This window comes from Pelmatolapia mariae, linkage group LG17, assembly GCF_036321145.2.
Source record: "Pelmatolapia mariae isolate MD_Pm_ZW linkage group LG17, Pm_UMD_F_2, whole genome shotgun sequence".
In the NCBI taxonomy this organism is placed as follows: Eukaryota; Metazoa; Chordata; class Actinopteri; order Cichliformes; family Cichlidae; genus Pelmatolapia; species Pelmatolapia mariae.
This window is the reverse complement of record NC_086242.1, coordinates 14,388,204-14,409,453: the sequence shown is the minus strand read 5'-3', so window position 1 is coordinate 14,409,453 and position 21,250 is coordinate 14,388,204. Positions and strand designations below refer to the sequence as shown.

General features: G+C 40.1%; 2 long non-coding RNA genes across 2 annotated transcripts; both read right to left on the bottom strand.

The window, feature by feature from the left end:
* Positions 1-8,934: 8,934 nt before the first annotated feature.
* Positions 8,935-9,649, bottom strand: LOC134646787 (uncharacterized). The gene is made up of 4 exons (XR_010096791.1): positions 9,572-9,649; positions 9,384-9,464; positions 9,127-9,297; positions 8,935-9,037 (listed from the first exon to the last, which is right to left on the bottom strand). It is a non-coding gene; the product is annotated as an uncharacterized LOC134646787 (long non-coding RNA).
* Positions 9,650-9,682: 33 nt separating this feature from the next.
* Positions 9,683-10,124, bottom strand: LOC134615625 (uncharacterized). Its single transcript, XR_010091311.1, has 3 exons — positions 10,050-10,124; positions 9,864-9,911; positions 9,683-9,779 (listed from the first exon to the last, which is right to left on the bottom strand). It is a non-coding gene; the product is annotated as an uncharacterized LOC134615625 (long non-coding RNA).
* Between the last annotated feature and the right edge of the window lie 11,126 nt (positions 10,125-21,250).

The window sequence follows — 21,250 nt, the reverse complement described above, 5'->3', positions numbered from 1 at the left end:
AGTGTCAACTTGATAGATGTGCGTGTGTGTGTGTGTAACTTTGGGCTTAGTCTTTGAGAATGTCAGCAATTAAACAGAAGCAATTCAGATTGAGAGGTGGTAGGATAATGATGAAGCTCAGATTGCATAATCCCAAGAAACAATATAGAAAATGTGTACATTTGGTGTCAGCTAATAATCTCCTGATTTACATAGTTGAAAGATATTGTATTCTGTGGATGCAGGGAGTGCAGTTTGCATAGTTGCTTATTGAACACTAATAACTGCTAATTCTTGACCACCTGTAAGCACATGGAGATTTTCCACCGTTAACTAAGTAAAGTGTCCCTTTCACAGCGCAAATTATTTTAACAAGAGTATTAAAATATATGGCAAAGGTACCACTGTGACTGTTAATGTATTTGGAAAATGTAAATGGTGAAAATTACCAATAGCCAGAGCCTCCTAATTAACTAATTTTTCCTGGGAAACCATAGAATGCAAGCATCAATTTTTATTTTCTTCTTTATCTTGCTTGTTTAGTGTGCACAACCTCTGTTGTTACATTTATGGAACCCTGATTAGTGCAAAAACATGCATTGATTTATGTGTACAAAGTTAATGAATTTCCATTAACGCTAAGCCCACTGGTGGATGCACAAGGCACCACTGGTTTTCATAAATGCTGCTTTGGGGTGTCAATCCGTCAGGAATGAGACGGCCCTTTTAAGTGGCTGTATCTGTATCTTTCTTCATACATCGATTTGCTCAGGTAGTATCTACAAGAAGGTGTGTCCAAACTTTTGACTGGTAGTGTATAAACCACAATAATTTCTGACATTCTTTAGTTCATGTCAAAAAACATGAACTAAAGCACATTTCTGTGTATAAGCAGGACTTTAAATCTTCATCAACAGCTACTTCAGAGGAAATTCTTCAATAAACTGCAACCAAAGGCTCAACTCAGAGGATAAAACCCAACCTGTTATAAACAGTGTCACAGCAAACCTTCTCTTGTGTAAAGTTACAAATAGGAGTAATTATCCACAGGACCTTTTATACATAATGAAGTTATACCGGGTCCTGTAGAAATTGTACATTTAAGCTATATAGTTCCCTTTGTGATAACTCTGCTATGAATGCCTCTTATTAACTTTTTTACTTTTACAGCCCACTATGAGCAAACACTCAGCAACAGCGGGAAGGAAAAAACCTCTGGTAGAACCAGGAAATCTGTCCAACCTAGTTGGGGGTTACAGATGCAAGTCTTCAGAGCATTTGCAGTGTGACCGTCTTTGTGCACACTTTAACCTGATTCAGTTTTCTTACTTGACAAAATGCACCATGGGTAAAAAATAAAAAAAATCTTTGAAATAGTAATGAAGGAGAATCCTCAGCAAAGATGAATTAAACAAGTTTTATTTTGATCAAATTTTACTTTAAGTAAAACACATCTTTATTTGATGACATTAAAGTAATCAAATAAAGACAGTTTTGATGGAGCTCCTGACCCAGCCCAAGCTCTCTATGAAGACGAGGAAAAACTCCCCAGGGGGCCAGATCGATGGGAAGAAACCTCGGGAAAGCCCATTCAAAGAGAGATCCCCTTTCCTGGGATGGCTGGGGGGGTTACAGGAACTCCCAAGAAAGCAAAATTTTTATTTATTTATTTTTAAGATTGTCCCATTCTATCTATTCCTGTCCAACAGAAAAAAGAAAGTAAGTTACTACAATGTATCACACTTGCATGATAAGGTGTGAATTGTGTGTTTGTGTGTGTTATCTTAGCCAGGGGTGAAGCTGGAGCTCCTCCAGTGTTGGCCGCTTCTCCGGGACTTTAGTTAAGCATGCGTCCAAGAAATTCCGGCATTCTTGAAAGAAAGAAAAGATCAAAAAGATGAAGATGATAGTTCTAGTGATCCAAGGCATCAGTAAATCTGGAAGTGTGAAGTTTTCTTACTTGTGGACAGACGCTTTTTGATGCACAGTTTCTTTGTGAGGAAGCTCTCGGTATTAAAGTCCCGTGCATGAAGCGCTTCATACAACACCACTCCCATTTGCCACACCGTGGTGGGTCCACACCTGTAGCAACTCCTCCTGTACCACTCGGGAGGGGTGTGAACAGGAGTACCTAACAAACAGACACAATTACAATTTCTGCTAAAACAAAAGACACAAATTGTTACATCTGTGAAAAGCAGGAGCAGAATATGTTACCATAGAAGATGCGATACAGAGATCGCTGCTTAACAAAGCAGCTCAGTCCAAAGTCAATGATGCGAACACGAGGCACATCTGAGCCGGTCTCAATCAGAATGTTTTCTCCCTTGATGTCCCGATGAAAGATGTGTTTATCCTCAAGTTCCTTTGCAGCATCAACTAGTTGCTTCAGAATGACCTGGAAAAGATGAAAACGACAATAATGAGTTAATGCTTTTCTGCCTTGATTGAATGCTGTACAGTCTAAGGTTCTTTCAGTCAACCTACCTTGGCCTTGTCCTCTGGTAAAATTCTTCCATTTTCTGCTTTGTATTTTTGCAGGTCCACAGCCGGAACAGGTCTCTCCAGCACCAGGATCAGCTCTTTGCCAAGGTCGAACCACTCCAGCAAGGACACAGGTGCTGATGTTCCTACTGACCCTTCTGCTTCACCTGCAAGTTTCACCATAATGGCCACTTCCACCGAGAGCTTCTTCCCGCTTTCATCCTGAAATATTACAACAAAGTGGATGATGAGGAACGCTGCATTCAATCCAGTAATGTAAAACTGATTCAAGTGTTGGACACTTACCGCCACTTTGCAGTACACTTTATTTTTGGGAATGTGTTTGATGGCAACCTAAAAGACACAGAGCATTGGTGAGCATTTCCTCAGTATGACATAATGAAAGGTGGAAACACAGCACACGTCTCAGCTTACGATATTATCCATTATCTGCGTTACTGCTTGTCTTACTGCCATCATCTCAACACTTACTGGAAAACGATCTTCTATCCGGTAGCCAGCAAACACTGCTCCGCAGCCTCCTTCTCCGAGCGGGTGCTCCTCCACATATCTGGCTTGGAATTCACCTAAACATACAAACGCAAATTTTGTTTCACTACAGCTGTGACACAAATTACTCTCCTCTGTAGCCTAGATGTTCTTTTTGCTCTTCCCCTGAATATAAAACCCAGGCTGCTTGCTACTTACATTTTTGGTCAGCCACTGATTTTTTGTCCTGGTCCACATTCCTTTTTTTTTTCTTGGGTGACTCTCTGTTGTCTCCCGCGGCCTTTCTTTTGCCATTTTTTGCGCACACCTGTTTGTTGTTCAAGTCTGGAGATGTGGAAAACACCAAAAGCACATCAGCTCACTGGATGATAGACACAAATATCTCCCAAACACTAAACACCAATATCTTAAACCTAGCAACCACACTGAATCTACCCCCTCACTCAACTAATTAGCCTACCTTTATCAGTGTCCAACAAGGAAGATGCTTGCTCCTTGTCACCGCTCATATGGTCGAGAAGTTTAGCCTTCTTTGCTTTCTTTGTTGTGCCCTCTCCATCTTGCACAACCTTGCGCTTTACTCCTTTGACCACATCTTTGCTGGTGGAAGGACCAGCCTGCTCAGCGACCCTCCTCCTTTTTATTGGGGTCTTCTTTTCAGGACTGGCCTTTCTTTTAGCAGTCCTGCTCTTACAATCTATAAACGACAACAACACAGTGGTGAAAAAGAGTCCCCGACATCAGGACTGGAAGCATTTTGATGGCAAAGAATTTAAAATTGCTTTTGCTTAAATTATTACAAGTTTATTCTGGGATTAAAAAACTGACCAGAATTGACACTAGGTTTACTAAGTCTTAGAGCTTGATGACACTTATTGGTCTGTTTTTACTGTTGAGTCCAAAAATAAACTTATTACATTATTTACCAAAAAACGGTAACCTTTCTTTGATTAGACATCTTGTAGTAAAGCTATTTTCAATCAAACATACGATTCAAATGCTCTAAAAATGATTCACACAGTGTCAACATTTTTAGGATTGTACTTTCTGTTATTTGGATTTTACCAGGATTTTATTTTATTATTTTACTTACCTTGATCTCCTGAATCTTTCTTATCGGCTGGAGTGGTAATTTTTCTTGTTTCCTTTTTCATTGTAATTTTGGAGAACTTTTAAAATTGAAAATGTAAACCGTAATGAGTTAATACTGAGTTAATATTCCTTCAAATGTGCGTCCTTCAAATGCTTGACTTTTCTAACTGAGTTCTGTAAGTGAGCTTTATAAGTAAACTCTGGAAACTACGGCAACACAACATAGAATCTTGCCTTTCAGTGACATCACTGACTGCCAGTAGTTCAAAGTAGTTTACAGAAAAACAATCTGGCAGACAAAGCCATAATATTTCATATAATTCAATCATTTCATATCAGTTAAACAGTTTCTCTCATTATCTTTTCATTATTTGTATAAAGACCTCATGTATGGATGACAGTATGAAGATTTGTGGTTGACCACACACTAATAAACACAGTGTCAGCTACATTGTCATCTGATTTAAAGTATTTATTATTGTACATTTAACTGTCATGGTACTGAGTCTGTGACCCAGTGTTTTGTGTTTGTTCATTTATATTCATTGATTATTCTTATGTATGTTTTTGGTTCTCTTTATTGTTTTCTTCTTGTGTTATATTCTTAGGCTTTAGGTTTCTGTTACTTTGCCTTGCCCCTGTGTCTCACGTGTCATGTCTAGTCACTCTTGTTTCCATGTTCCCCAATTTCTCCCCAGTCAGTCATGTCTCAGTGTCAACTCTGTGTCTTTGTAAAAGTCTCTTGTTTGCTGTTTTACTTTGATAGTCTCGTGTGCTATGTTAGTGTTTTCATGTCTGTGAAGGTTCTCAGTCATCCAGGTCATCGTAGTCTAAGGAGTTTGGAAAGACAGCGTCTGGACTTCTTTAAGTTGCTTGAAGATGTTTCACCTTCTCGGATGAAAGGAACTTAAACTTTGCTTGAACGTCTTCAAGCAACTTAAAGAAGTCCAGACGCTTTCTTTCTAAGCTCCTTATTCTATGTTAGTGTTTTCAGTTTTCCTTCCCTTGGTCTTGTTGTTTGTGATTTCTCGCAGCTGTGCTGTCATCCTGTGTCTTATTCACTCATTTATCCCTCTGTGTATTTAAGCCCATTGTCTTCCTCTGTTTGTTGCTGGGTTGTCTGTGTATCATCCATGACATTTCCCATTTCCCATGTTCCAGGTTATCATTTGTTGTGTTCCACGTCTCAGATCTTTAGTTTTTTTATACTTGTTTCTAGTTCCCTCCCTGTTTAGTTTTTGTTACTTTAGTCTTTGTATTCCTGCATTTTTGTTTGTCGTTTTGTGCTGTCTCAATAAAAGGCATATTTTCAGTTTAAGTCCTCGTCAGCCTCTGCATTTGGGTCCTATCTCTCTTCACTCCACACAACTGCCAGAGCAGCCATGCCATTAACTTTCTTATTATATCAAACGACAGACCAATGAAAGATAAAGGGATAAAAACAGAGTGTGTACTGACTATCTATGTGAGCTCAAATATAACAGGTTTTTATAAAGGACTTGTAAACTGTATTTCTTCCAGTTAAATTAAATAGCAAATGCAGCTACAATTTCAATGAGATTCATTCTTAACTTTCTACTGCTGTGGCTGAAAGAATATACCGAGCATCATCATTGTAACTGATGTAAACATTGGACTTGGATTCATCTGATAGACTGATGCAAACATTACTGTGAGAAAAATTTTGAATCTCCCAATTTTCTTTTTTTCTGAAAGAAATAAAGTTGGTTACTGTATCACATTTGTATGGCAAGATGTGAATTCAGTATGTATGCGTGTCAGAGATGAGATTATCTGAGCCAGGGGTAAAGCAGGAGGTCCTCCAGCATTGGGCACTTCTCCAGGACTTTGTTAAAACTTGTTTTCAAGACGTCTGGAACGAAAGAAGGACAAGAGAGATCAAGGTGATAATTCCAGTGATCCAAGCGATCACATTGATTTACTGCAAAATTTTCTTTTTCCCATAGCCCACACTTTTCCTGATAATTTAAGGGACACATTGGAACTTTGCCAAGTTATGGCAAGTTTTCAGCTAATAGCTCTTTAGGAATCACCTTGCTGGTGTAAAAATACTATTTTTTTGCTCTTGAACTTTTTAATCTTTAGCATTTTTCATCAATTCAAGAAAAGAAATGGCAACAAATGATGTTTTGTCAGAAGGTCCCAGTAAAATTTTCTGTTAAGTATAAAAAAACAGTTGTTCATCTCTTGTGTTAGGTGCCGTTGTTATGCTCGAATGATTCACAGGTCAGTGTTAAGTGGCTTAACTGATGTGAAAGATCAGGAACCCACAGAGTGTTCGCGTGACTATCTGGTTTCTTTTATTTAGAGCACAGAAATGTTCCTTTGTGGTCTAGAACCGTGGTCTTTTCCTGGCAGCCAGCTTTCCAGATTACTCTACACTCTCTTGTCTCAGGTCCAGGGTCACTAAAAGGAAGGAGACCTTGTAAACACAATCATCTCATAGCCTTCATCATAGCCTTCCTTGAGCCCACTGCAGCCCCTTGAGCCCACTGCAACACCCCTGCCACACATCCCCACCGCCCGACTGAGGCTGGGGTCGCATTCAGCCAAACCTACCCCCCCTTGCGGTCTGAGCAGATGTACACAATCGGGTAGTCGACCGCTCTTACCTGCTGGGACAAAAAAGCAGCCCCCTTATTGAGGCGTCCGTCTGCAGAATGAAAGGTAGAGAAAAGTTAGGTGTGTCTAATAGCGGCTCCCTATAGAGAGGTTTTTTTTTTTTACCTGCACAAACATCGCCTGGCACCGCTCCATCCACTGGACCAGATCTGGGGCACCCTTTCGGGTGAGGTCAGTCAAGGAGCTGGTCAGGTCTGCGAACCCGGACAGGAACTGGTGATAGTACCCAGGCAGCCCCAGGAATTACCTCATCTCCTTTTTGTCTTGGGAAGTGGGTAGGATGCAATGGCGGCCGTCTTCTCCGCCCTTGGACGCACCTGCCCGCCTCCCAAGTGGTATCCCAAATACTGTACCTCCCTCTATCCAACTGCACACTTCTTCAGGTTGGCCATGAGCCCCACCTGCCTCTGGATCTACAGGACCGCGGCCACCTGCTGTAGATGCTCCACCCAGGTGTCACTGTGGATGATCACATCATCCAGATAGGCGCCAGCAAATGCAGCTTGAGGACACCTGGTGCATGAGGCACGAGAAAGTGGCGGGGGCTCAGAAGAAGCTGAACGGAAGTGTGACAAATTGGCTGACAAGTGAAGCCCTTGGTTAAATACAGCGCTGTCAAAAATTGACCAGTGCCTAAACGTTCCATGAGGTCATTGAGCTCGTCAAACCATGCACTATAACTTAGCTTGAAACAACATTCGAGGGCATGACTGAAAAGCAGTCAGTGTCAAAAGAACAGCTTTGAAACACCTTCATAAAGCCGGCAGAGTACTTAAAAAAGAAAAGATCTGGCAAAATAGAGAGAAATTATGGGTCCCTTGAGACTTTTGCAACATATATGAGTTTAAAGAAATGTAAAGAAAAAATTAAAATATTAAGTGGTAACCTAACGTTCTCATAATTCAAACAGAGGTCTGAAGAAGTAACAACCCAGCAAACGATAAGTTAAATGAAAAATTGATTTCTACCGGTCTCAGAAATAATCTCCACATCTGGTTTGGGATCTATGAGGAAGCTCATGTGCAAGAATATTATGTTTTTGTATTTTTTTTTCCACTTGTCCCTAAACATCAGGAACCCTCATTTTAACTTTTAAAAAGTTAGCCACACAGAGTTCGAGTAGCAGACACATCTCTACATCAACTGTTCAGAGGAGACTCTGCAACTCAGGCCTTTATGGTCAAATAGCTGCAAAGAAACCACTACTAAGGAAAAGCAACAAACAGAAGAGATTTGTTTGGGCCACGAAACACAAGGAATGAACATTAGACCAGTGGAAATCTGTGCTTTGGTCTGATGAGTCCAAACTTGAGATCTTTGGATCCACCTGCCGAGTATTTGTGCAACGCAGAAAAGGTGAACGGATGGTCATGGTTCCCACTGTGAAGCATGGAGGTGTGATGGTGTCAAGTGCTTTGCTGGGGACACTGTTGGGGATTTATGCAAAATTGAATCACACTGAACTAGCATGACTACCATAACTTTTGACTGGTAGTGTGTATACACTCCTACCCTTCTTTCATCATCCAGTTTCCTGTGCCAGATCTTCTGTTGATCCACTGAGGCAGACATGTCAGAAACATGAACTAAAGCACATTTCTGTGTATAAGCAGGACTTTAAATCTACATCTTCAGAGGAAATTCTTCAATAAACTGCAACCAAAGGCTCAACTCAGAGGACAAAACCCAACCTGTTATAAACAGTGTGACAGCAAACCTTCTCTTGTGTAAAGTTACAAAAAGGAGTAATTATCCACAGGACCTTTTATACATAATGAAGTTATAATTCGTCCTGTAGAAATTGTACATTTAAGCTATATAGATCCCTTTGTGATAACTCTGCTATGAATGCCTCTCATTAATTTTTTTTTTAAATTTTGCAATCAGACAGCCCACTATGAGCAAACACTCAGCAACAGTGGGAAGGAAAAACTCCCTTCTTGAAGGAAAAAACCTCTGGTAGAACCAGGAAATCTGTCCAAACTAGTTGGGGGTTGAGGCAACAGATGCAAGTCTTCAGAGCATTTGCAGTGTGACTGTCTTTGTGCACACTTTAACCTGATTTAGTTTTCTTATTTGTCAAAATGCACCATGGGTAATAAAAAAAATCGTTGAAATAGTAATGAAGGACAATCCTCAGCAAAGATGAATTAAACAAGTTTTATTTTGATCAAATTTTACACATCTTTATTTGATGACATTAAAGTCATTAAATAAAGACAGTTTTGATGGAGCTCCTGACCCAGCCCAAGCTCTCTATGAAGACGAGGAAAAACTCCCCAGGGGGATTGGTGGGAAGTTAAGCATGCGTCCAACAAATTCTGGCATTCTGGACAGAAAGAAAAGATCAAAAAGATGAAGATGATAGTTCTAGTGATCCAAGGCCTCTGTGAATCTGGAAGTGTGAAGCTTTCTTACTTGTGGACAGACGCTTTTTGATGCTCAGTTTCTTTGTGAGGAAGCTCTCGGTATTAAAGTCCCGTGCATGAAGTGTTTCATACAACACCACTCCCATTTGCCACACCGTGGTGGGTCCACACCTGTAGCAACTCCTCCTGTACCACTCGGGAGGGGTGTGAACAGGAGTACCTAACAAACAGACACAATTGCAATTTCTGCTAAAACAAAAGACACAAATTGTTACATCTGTGAAAAGCAGGAGCAGAATATGTTACCATAGAAGACGCGGTACAGAGATCGCAGATGTGTTTGTCCTCAAGTTCCTTTGCAGCGTCAGCTAACTGCTTCAGAATGACCTGGAAAAGATGAAAAACACAATAATGAGTCAATGGGTTAATACTTCTCTAATACTCTGTGCCTTGATTGTATGCTGTACAGTCTAAGGTTCTTCCAGTCAACCTACCTTGGCCTTGTCCTCTGGTAAAGTTCTTCCATTTTCTGCTTTGTATTTTTGCAGGTCCACAGCGGGAACAGGTCTCTCCAGCACCAAGATCAAGGTCGAACCACTCCAGCAAGGACACGGGTGCTGATGTTCCCACTGACCCTTCTGCTTCACCTGCAAGTTTCACCATAATGGCCACTTCCACCGAGAGCTTCTTCCCGTTTTCATCCTGAAATAGTACAACAAAGTGGATGATGAGGAACGCTGCATTCAATCCAGTAATGTAAAACTGATTCAAGTGTTGGACACTTACCGCCACTTTGCAGTAGACTTTATTTTTGGGAATGTGTTTGATGGCTACCTAAAAGACACAGAGCATTGGTGAGCAATTCCTCAGTACGACATAATGAAAGGTGGAAACACAGCACACGTCTCAGCTTACGATATTATCCATTATCTGCGTTACTGCTTGTCTTACTGCCATCATCTCAACACTTACTGGAAAACGATCTTCTATCCGGTAGCCAGCAAACACTGCTCCGCAGCCTCCTTCTCCGAGCCGGTGCTCCTCCACATATCTGGCTTGGAATTCACCTAAACAGACAAACGCAAATCTTGTTTTTCTACAGCTGTGACACAAATTACTCTCCTCTGTAGCCTAGATGTTCTTTTTGCCCTTCCCCTGAATATAAAACCCAGGCTGCTTGCTACTTACGTTTTTGGTCTGCCACTGATTTTTTTGTCCTGGTCCACATTCCTTTTCTTTATCTTGGGTGACTCTCTGTTGTCTCCCGCGGCCTTTCTTTTGCCATTTCTCGGACACACCTGTTTGTTGCTCAAACTACAGTCTGCAGATGTGGAAAACACCAAAAGCACATCAGCTCACTGGATGATAGACACAAATATCTCCCAAACACTAAACACCAATATCTTAAACCTAGCAACCACACTGAATATACTCCCTTACTCAACTAATTAGGCTACCTTTACCAGTGTCCAACGAGGAAGACGCTTGCTCCTTGTCACCGCTCATATGGTCAAGCAGTTTAGCCTTCTTCGCTTGCTTCGTTGTGCCCTCCATCTTGCTCAACCTTGCGCTTCACTCCTTCACCAATCAGATGTAGCCATGCGGTCACATGACCAGTTATGAGCTGTGGCGGGCAGGGCGGCCCAACCCTTTCAAACTAGCGGACGGACACACGGAAAGAAGAAACAGGAAAACATGGTAGAGGCAACTGTCTTCGGTAGAATTGAAGAGGATGAACACCCTTGGCGTCATGTACAAAGCATGTTTCGCTTAAAAGCAGTATGAAAAAACAGCTATATAACGCGGGGTCTTCAGTGTGAGCCCAAATAAACCGATATTTTAGCACGAAAAACTCAACTCTAACCTTAAGAAAACGTCGCAGTAAGTTTACTCTAAATTTCTTTTTAACTGTGGTTAGGTGGATGCCAGTTACAGCAGCTGTGTCGAGCTCGGTTCCGCGTACTGCAACTTTTTGATATGTCCGTAGTCCAACACACATGAATTAAATGGCTGGATTGCCACCTCAGCATCCAGTCAAGTACTAGAGAGTCTTGCTAATGACCTAATGATTTTATTCTGTTGTGTTGCGGTGAGGACATGTTTAACCACTTAAGCCCCACGCCCCCGGTATCGGGGGCAAAAAGGAGGAGATCACGTTTAATCGGTTATAACACGGGGTGAGAAATATAAGTCCAGGCATGTGTGGTATCCACAGAAACCTCTGAATCCAAATCCAAATCCAATTTATTTATATAGCACATTTAAAAACAAAAGGTTTGCCCAAAGTGCTGTACAAAAACACAGTGAATCTCAGCTAAAATGTCATATAAACCATTTCTACAACCACCAAACACATCGAAAACGAGCCATGATTAAACGTGCAGTTATGTAAATACACAGAAGACCGCTAAACAAACAAAACCGAATCAGAAATTCTCCAGACTTCATGTAACCGGCTAAAGATAGGCTGGTTAGCTTCCAGAGCTATCACTGACTCCACACACCAGGTTTCATCACGCTCTGACCAAAATTCACTGAATGAGCCGCAAAAGAAGACCACAAATGCGCAAAGACAGAAATTGGCTTACCGTCCCCATTTCCTCCATTATTTTCGCTGGCAGCCGGTAGCCACCTGATTATCAGTAGTTACCACGCCTACCTAGCTGCATCAGAGCCGTTTTCCGTCAACGACCTCCACTTTAGACCCACATACAGACACGTGACTGGACAGACGCCACGTGCAGTAAATTTGGGCCCACGTGGGTTTTGGCATTGAAACGTCTGATTGGTTGAAGTAACGTCAACGTGGCATCGTTACTGTGATCCTATTGGCTAAAACGATTAAAAAGGGGTGTCAATCATGCAAATTGACCAAAAGAAACCAAAGTTACAGCCCCTCGGAGTTTAAAGGGCCAGAGACCAATTAAACGCTTCATGCGCACGACAGAAAAGGCCCATTGCCATGTAAATGTGTGGTTAATTCTTCAAAAAAAAAAAAAAAAAAAAAAGCATTTTTAGGCCTGTTAACAAATTAATTAATTTCTGCTCTTTAATACCTAAAAAATTCAACTGGCATGGTGTCCAATTTTGTGCCATAATTGGACATTTTGTTTGGATATTCATGTATTGACAGGGCTGTAATTTTTCACTGTTTCACTTTAGAAACATAAATCTTTGCACAGATGATGTTTATATGTTGGTTATTGAATTTCTGGAATCAAATGTGATCTGAGGCATATTTTTAATAGTTTTTGAACACTGGGCCTCGAGGATTGGAGCGGTTTATGGGCAGAAATCTGTGCCATCAGAAACTGAATTTGAATAAGTTAAATTTGAATCTGAATTGTAACTTGAATAAAAGCTTTTGAAAACTGAATTTGAATTAGTCTAATTTGAAATTGAATTTATGGTTTGAAAATGATCATCACTAAATTGAAATTGAATTTTATATATTGAAAATGAATTCATTTGCTTTGAAACTGCATTTTATCCTCTAAAAATTCAGCTCTCGAATAATTTCAGTTTCACTCTCACCATTCAATTTCAGTTCCAAAATTCAGTTTTTTGGAACTTACTTCCGGTTCCGGTTCAAGCGCAGATTAATAGAACTACGTTTTACCAGCGGGCCGAAAGTGTTACTGACGGGATTCTACAGCATCTTGAGCTGAATTAAGACTTCAGAAGTCATTCGTCATGTCGATTGACCAGCGGATAAACTCTCAGGTTGGTAATAAATGTATTACATGTATAAGAACAAGCGTCATGTTAACAATTGATAGCCGTACAATAACTTTTATGCTTATTGTAGCTGTTAGCTAAAAACGCTAATTTAGCCTAGTTTGCCCTGGATTTAGCTTTGACAAACAAATATGATCGACTGTTTCTAGTAGAATTCCAAAGTTGTCATCTTGTACCCTGTCAGAGCCCTGTATGCTTGCAGAGACCCCTACAGTAGGGAAACAGGCAAAACAGCGTCCAAACCTTTGTATTTGAGCTTTATTTATGTCTTACACAGCATCCCAACTCTTTAGCTAACTTAATAACTTTAGCTAAAGTGAATAGTTAGTCTAATTCATTAGTGCAGCATTACTGGATCACCTGTTTGAAGTGATATAATATGATATACAACTATCACTGAAGCAGCAAACTTTGTAAATAAACAACACTTCTCATTCTCTAAACGTTTGGCCACAGCTGTAGATTACACTATCAGTGCTTGTTCACTCTTGACAATAATTACATTTCTAAATTCTCTTTGTGCATTTACAGGTAAACAATATCTAATATTTTATCTAAATGACTGCTTTGTCTTTGAAAAGGTGAAGAGCCTGAGGCCGGTGACAGTCCAGTTCTACTCCAAGTACATCCTTACGGTGGCTCACAGGACAAGGCTACATTCCTGTCCTGCCAGAAGAGAAGAGAAACTTCAGAGTCTTCATGCAGTTCAACCACACCTGTCATATTCCATATGACAGGGGTCTCAAACTCCAGTCCTCGAGGGATGCATGCAACTTTTCCGTGTGTCCCTGGTGCAACACACCTGAATACAATTAGTAGGTCATTAGCAAGAGTGTAGAACTTGACTGCATGCTGAGGTGGCAACCCCTAACCCTACCTACTCAAGTAAATTTAAGTAAATATATGTATTTGGAAACATATACTTCTAAAATACTTTTATTGCACCATGTTCATTCACTCATGAGCTGCTGTAACGTGAATCAAATGGCTGAATTGCCAACTCAGCATGCATTCAAGTTCTATACTCTTGCTAATGACCTACTAGGTGTGTTGCAACAGGGACACATGGAAAAGTTGCAGGACAGCGGCCCTCGAGGACTGGAGTTTGAGACCCCTGCCGTATGGTGTTCATGCAGTTTTCTACCCCACAGTTACAGCATGTCTGACTGCCTGTTCAGCATATGCAAAAATATATGAGTTTAAGCATGTGATGACAAAGGCCTTCCATTATGGTGTTTGTCATCACATGTCGCAGACATCTGGATGATCATTTGGAATAAACAACAAACTTGTTACTTCATCTTTTATCTTTATTATTATTATTATTGTTCTTATTTTACATTTTTCATTGTTAGGCATTAGGTTTATTTATAGTAGTCCTTTCCAACTTCTTTCCCTCTTCCATGTTACTGTGTCAGCATCTGTTTGGGGTTGGGAGTGGAACAGAAAGTAAGGAAATCCAAAGTGTCATTAAAACCAGGAGAGGTTCTTATATTTCAGAAGAAGGGATTAATTCAAAAGAAATGACCTCAATGCCATATTTTATTTAGGAACCCTAGAGAGCACTTTGCAAAATAACACATTCTTATAATTTCACCCTCAGATGAGCCAAGCTACGACTGTCAGGGAAGGTGATGTAGGTACAGAGCATGTGAGAGTGGTTAAGTTAATGTCTCTTGTCTAGATGAAGGCACAAGAGGGATCAATGGCAAGGCGTAGAGATTCAGTATCTTCAGTCTTCAGTGGACACTCCATTTCTGGCACAAAACACCTGTAAAAGATGATCGATTTAGGAGGTGACCCGACAACTTCAGCCTGTCAAACATAGCAATGGAGCAGTATGTTTAAAAAAAAAAAAACTAAGCATGCACTCAGTACCCTAAGAATTATTATGATAGTTAAACACAGTGATAGTCACATATCATATCACTTCAAACGGAGGTGATCCAGTAATGCTGCACTAATGAATTAGACTAACTATTCACTTTAGCTAAAGTTATTAAGTTAGCTAAAGAGTTGGGATGCTGTGTGAGACATAAATAAAGCTAAAATACAAAGGTTTGGACACCGTTTTGCATGTTTCCCTACTGTAGGGGTCTCTGCAAGCATACAGGGCTCTGACAGGGTACAAGATGACAACTTTGGAATTCTACTAGAAACAGTCGATCATATTTGTTTGTCAAAGCTAAATCCAGGGCAAACTAGGCTAAATTAGCGTTTTTAGCTAACAGCTACAATAAGCATAAAAGTTATTGTACGGCTATCAATTGTTAACATGACGCTTGTTCTTATACATGTAATACATTTATTACCAACCTGAGAGTTTATCCGCTGGTCAATCGACATGACGAATGACTTCTGAAGTCTTAATTCAGCTCAAGATGCTGTAGAATCCCGTCAGTAACACTTTCGGCCCGCTGGTAAAACGTAGTTCTGTTAATCTGCGCTCGTTTACTCTTGAACCGGAACCGGAAGTAAGTTCCAAAAAACTGAATTTTGGAACTGAAATTGAATTGTAGAACTGAAATTGAATGGTGAGAGTGAAACTGAAATTATTCGAGAGCTGAATTTTTAAAGGATAAAATGCAGTTTCAAAGCAAATCAATTCATTTTCAATATATAAAATTCAATTTCAATTTAGTGATGATCATTTTCAAACCATAAATTCAATTTCAAATTAGACTAATTCAAATTCAGTTTTCAAAAGCTTTTATTCAAGTTACAATTCAAATTCAAATTTAACTTATTCAAATTCAGTTTCTGATGGCACAAATTTCTGCCCATAGCGGTTTTCCTCCTGCCCTCAGTTTGAATAAACTAGAATCACATCATATTTTTGGCGCTACGTAGTGGTGAGATAAGTTTGTGGGTGTTGTGTCCACAGCTTCGGTTATTCTTTTAACCTCTCGCTGGTTAGCTAGCGTGAGCCATAAGCTAACAGCTAACCTGGTTAATGAAGCTAGAGTTCCACGCACATGTAAACACAGATCGTCTCTGCTGCTTTAACTGTTAAATCAGAAGGCAATACTGCGGTTGACGGGGTTTATTATGTGAAACAGCAGCTTGTTTAGTTTAAACAGCCTAGGAGGCTAGCTTCATCCGTCTCCCTCCCCTGTGGTTGGAAGGGGCGTGTTTCATCTTTTTGCAGCCACGCAGACTGAGCTGTTTGCGTTCTCTTGCCTTACATACGTTCTTATTTTGAACTTAATCTGGAATTCATTGCATAGTGTTTGTGCGGAATATAAATGACAAGATGTCGTTTTTCAACAGATTTAGTAAAAAAAACATGTCCAGTGTGAATAAATTTTTCACGGCAAACATCTGCCAAGCTGTATAGACAGCTTGTTTAGGCAGTTTATACAGGACTATAATGCCCAGACATGATTCTTTTGAAAGCCATATATCTTTCCACAGGCCTCAACTTCATCAGATATCACCTAGACACAGAGCTGGATGAGGCCAGCACAAACAGCGGCCTATCTGACGAAGCTGACTTCTTTGGGTCCATGGGATCAGGAAAGCCAGAAGCCGGGGAGCTGGAGAGGTAAAATTTCCTCAGAAGTCAATGTGCCATATGAACCATTGCATTAATAATACATTTATTAACGCTCTATATCAACAGTTACACACTATATAGAACAACTTTATGGAGCTTTATGTTGGCAAAGTGCAGATCAGCTATTTTAGGGTTGCCGACCCCTGATCTATTGCATAGCTTTCCTCACATCAAGAAGCTGTCAATCAAAATCAATACAGCTCTTCCTGCATCTGGAGCTTGTGAAAGACTGTGCGAGACTCCTGTTCACTGCTGAACAGTTACAGCTTCACAGCAAGAACCTTGAGAGCAAACTGCTGCTGAAGCTCAATCACCACCTTACTGAGTGAAGAAATGGCGCATTTTTGCTAAATATGCAGAAATAGATGCACACCCATACAATTTATGGTAAAGTGAGCTGCCTTGCATGTGCATATGTTGAAGATGCCTCGTTCTAATGTTTTCTCTGAGGCTGCTGTGCCATTTGGAGTAAAAGTGAATATAAAGTATACAGCACATCTTGTCACTGGAAATGGTTTGCACTGTTAATATATTTATATTATTTACTGTAGTTATTGGTTAAAAAGCTTTATCTTGTGAAAAACTGAAATCTGGAAATTCAAATTGTTGTGCCTTAATTTATCAGTGTGTTTAGATATATTCTGTTTGAAAATACTAAAATTTGTATATTTATTTATTTTTGTTTTTATAATAGCTTTTATTTTTAAAAAGTAAAAAAATATATCAGACCTTACAACCAGTTACTCAGTACTTGAGTAGTCTTTTCACCAACTACTTTTTTACTCTTACTTGAGTAATTTTTTGGATGACTACTTTTCACTTTCACTTGAGTAATAATATTGTAAAGTAATTCTACTCTTCCTTGAGTACAATTTTTTGATACTCAACCCACCTCTGGAAACCACCACTAAGGAAAAGCAACAAACAGAAGAGATTTGTTTGGGCCACGAAACACAAGGAATGAACATTAGACCAGTGGAAATCTGTGCTTTGGTCTGATGAGTCCAAACTTGAGATCTTTGGGTCCACCTGCCGTGTATTTGTGCGACGCAGAAAAGGTGAACGGATGGTCTCTACTAGAGATGGCACGATACCACTTTTTTATGTCCGATACCGATACCGATATCATAAATTTGGATATCTGCCGATACCGATATTAATCCGATATAGTGTGTTTTTTAATCAATAAAACTGTTTTTTTTTTAATATCTTGCTGCATTTTGTATAAGTTCATACTCAAATTTAAATAAACAACAACACTAAAGCTATTCTGTTATACCTGTATGTAAAAAAATACACTGCACCCAAAATATTTCATAGTTCAGCAATACTGATCAATCTAATAAACTTAAACCTACTCCATCCTCCCTATTCTGGTATTTTAAAGAGTACTTAGCAGAAATATTAAGCAACCTAACTAATAGGGTTGCAAACTCCCAGCAAAAAAAAAAAAAGGGAACCACCCTCCACCTCATGATGCTTAATCGACATAATCAACTTTAATTTGATGCAGTGTGAAACAAAAATGCACACAAATAAATTATTTTTCAAGAATTATTAAATAGATTCAACATCTTTCTACTACAGAATTGCAGAATTCACAGATGGTATCTTCCCAAAGGAAAAAGTACTATAGCTTACTGGGGTATATTAGACATTTAACAGTTACTATATACAGTAATGGACTTCTATACATTTTACATCAGATTAAAACTTTGGGTGTAAGATTCAGATAATTATTTATTAAAAGCTAGACATTTTAAATGAGAATAAGAAAGAAAAGTATGTCTTTGTGCCCCCTTTTCCCTGTTAATGCCCTATCGGCCCCCCTGGCTAAACTTTGCTAGATCCGCCCCTGCACAGTTACCAGCCGTCAGCTACGTAGAAAACGATCCTGGTCTAGAAAGTAATATTAAATAAATTCTAACAACAGCTTATCAAGCTTAAACGCGCTGCTGTTGTTCAGCTGCTGTTTTCCTCCTTGTGGTGCAAAGTGGGCCAAAAACAAACAAGAGACTCGCGACAGAAAAGCCGATCAGCTGATCATTAAGGAGTTTCATGAAGTAGCGGCAGGAGAGGGAGAGAGAGAGAAGAGGCAGACGCTCTATATATCGGTGGTTAAGCTTAACGCAGGTACGCTTTACAAACATTCAGAGATGAACTTACACACTTGCTTTACTTCTCTCTAGGATAACTTCCTCGGAGATGAATTGCTGGATTGCTAGCGAGGCTACAAATACACACAGCCGCTCTATCACTTGACGTGCACTGCTCCGACGTGCTACGGTTATGAGCCGAGTTACACCGTGTCGCAAGTTTTGTGAGGTGCTTTTTTGATATTTAATGGATCGGATTACATTTTTTATTTCTCGCCGATATCCGATCCAGTAATTTATGTCAGTATCGGACCGATACCGATACCTAATATCGGATCGGTCCATCTCTAGTCTCTACATGCATGGTTCCCACTGTGAAGCATGGAGGTGTGATGGTGTCAAGTGCTTTGCTGGGGACACTGTTGGGGATTTATGCAAAATTGAATCACACTGAACTAGCATGACTACCATAACTTTTGACTGGTAGTGTATATACACTCCTACCCTTCTTTCATCATCCAGTTTCCTGTGCCAGATCTTCTATTGATCCACTGAGGCAGACATGTCAGAAACATGAACTAAAGCACATTTCTATGTATAAGCAGGACTTTAAATCTACATCTTCAGAGGAAATTCTTCAATAAACTGCAACCAAAGGCTCAACTCAGAGGACAAAACCCAACCTGTTATAAACAGTGTGACAGCAAACCTTCTCTTGTGTAAAGTTACAAATAGGAGTAATTATCCACAGGACCTTTTATACATAATGAAGTTATAATTCGTCATGTAGAAATTGTACATTTAAGCTATATAGATCCCTTTGTGATAACTCTGCTATGAATGCCTCTTATTAACTTTTTTACTTTTACAGCCCACTATGAGCAAACACTCAGCAACAGCGGGAAGGAAAAACTCCCTTCTTGAAGGAAAAAAACCTCTGGTAGAACCAGGAAATCTGTCCAACCTAGTTGGGGGTTAGAGCAACAGATGCAAGTCTTCAGAGCATTTGCAGTGTGACCGTCTTTGTGCACACTTTAACCTGATTTAGTTTTCTTATTTGTCAAAATGCACCATGGGTAAAAAAACAAAAACAAAAAAAAACAAAACAATCTTTGAAATAGTAATGAAAGAGAATCCTCAGCAAAGATGAATTAAACAAGTTTTATTTTGATCAAATTTTACTTTAGGCAAAACACATCTTTATTTGATGACATTAAAGTCATCAAATAAAGACAGTTTTGATGGAGCTCCTGACCCAGCCCAAGCTCTCTATGAAGACGAGGAAAAACTCCCCAGGGGGCCAGATCGATGGGAAGAAACCTCGGGAAAGCCCATTCAAAGAGAGATCCCCTTTCCTGGGATGGCTGGGGGGGTTACAGGAACTCCCAAGAAAGCAAAATTTTTATTTATTTATTTTTAAGATTGTCCCATTCTATCTATTCCTGTCCAACAGAAAAAAGAAAGTAAGTTACTACAATGTATCACACTTGCATGATAAGGTGTGAATTGTGTGTTTGTGTGTGTTATCTTAGCCAGGGGTGAAGCTGGAGCTCCTCCAGTGTTGGCCGCTTCTCCGGGACTTTAGTTAAGCATGCGTCCAAGAAATTCCGGCATTCTTGAAAGAAAGAAAAGATCAAAAAGATGAAGATGATAGTTCTAGTGATCCAAGGCATCAGTAAATCTGGAAGTGTGAAGTTTTCTTACTTGTGGACAGACGCTTTTTGATGCTCAGTTTCTTTGTGAGGAAGCTCTCGGTATTAAAGTCCCGTGCATGAAGCGCTTCATACAACACCACTCCCATTTGCCACACCGTGGTGGGTCCACACCTGTAGCAACTCCTCCTGTACCACTCGGGAGGGGTGTGAACAGGAGTACCTAACAAACAGACACAATTGCAATTTCTGCTAAAACAAAAGACACAAATTGTTACATCTGTGAAAAGCAGGAGCAGAATATGTTACCATAGAAGATGCGATACAGAGATCGCTGCTTAACAAAGCAACTCAGTCCAAAGTCAATGATGCGAACACGAGGCACATCTGAGCCGGTCTCAATCAGAATGTTTTCTCCCTTGATGTCCCGATGAAAGATGTGTTTATCCTCAAGTTCCTTTGCAGCATCAACTAGTTGCTTCAGAATGACCTGGAAAAGATGAAAACGACAATAATGAGTTAATGCTTTTCTGCCTTGATTGTATGCTGTACAGTCTAAGGTTCTTTCAGTCAACCTACCTTGGCCTTGTCCTCTGGTAAAATTCTTCCATTTTCTGCTTTGTATTTTTGCAGGTCCACAGCCGGAACAGGTCTCTCCAGCACCAGGATCAGCTCTTTGCCAAGGTCGAACCACTCCAGCAAGGACACAGGTGCTGATGTTCCTACTGACCCTTCTGCTTCACCAGCAAGTTTAAGCATAATGGCCACTTCCACCGAGAGCTTCTTCCCGCTTTCATCCTGAAATATTACAACAAAGTGGATGATGAGGAACGCTGCATTCAATCCAGTAATGTAAAACTGATTCAAGTGTTGGACACTTACTGCCACTTTGCAGTACACTTTATTTTTGGGAATGTGTTTGATGGCTACCTAAAAGACACAGAGCATTGGTGAGCATTTCCTCAGTATGACATAATGAAAGGTGGAAACACAGCACACGTCTCAGCTTACGATATTATCCATTATCTGCGTTACTGCTTGTCTTACTGCCATCATCTCAACACTTACTGGAAAACGATCTTCTATCCGGTAGCCAGCAAACACTGCTCCGCAGCCTCCTTCTCCGAGCGG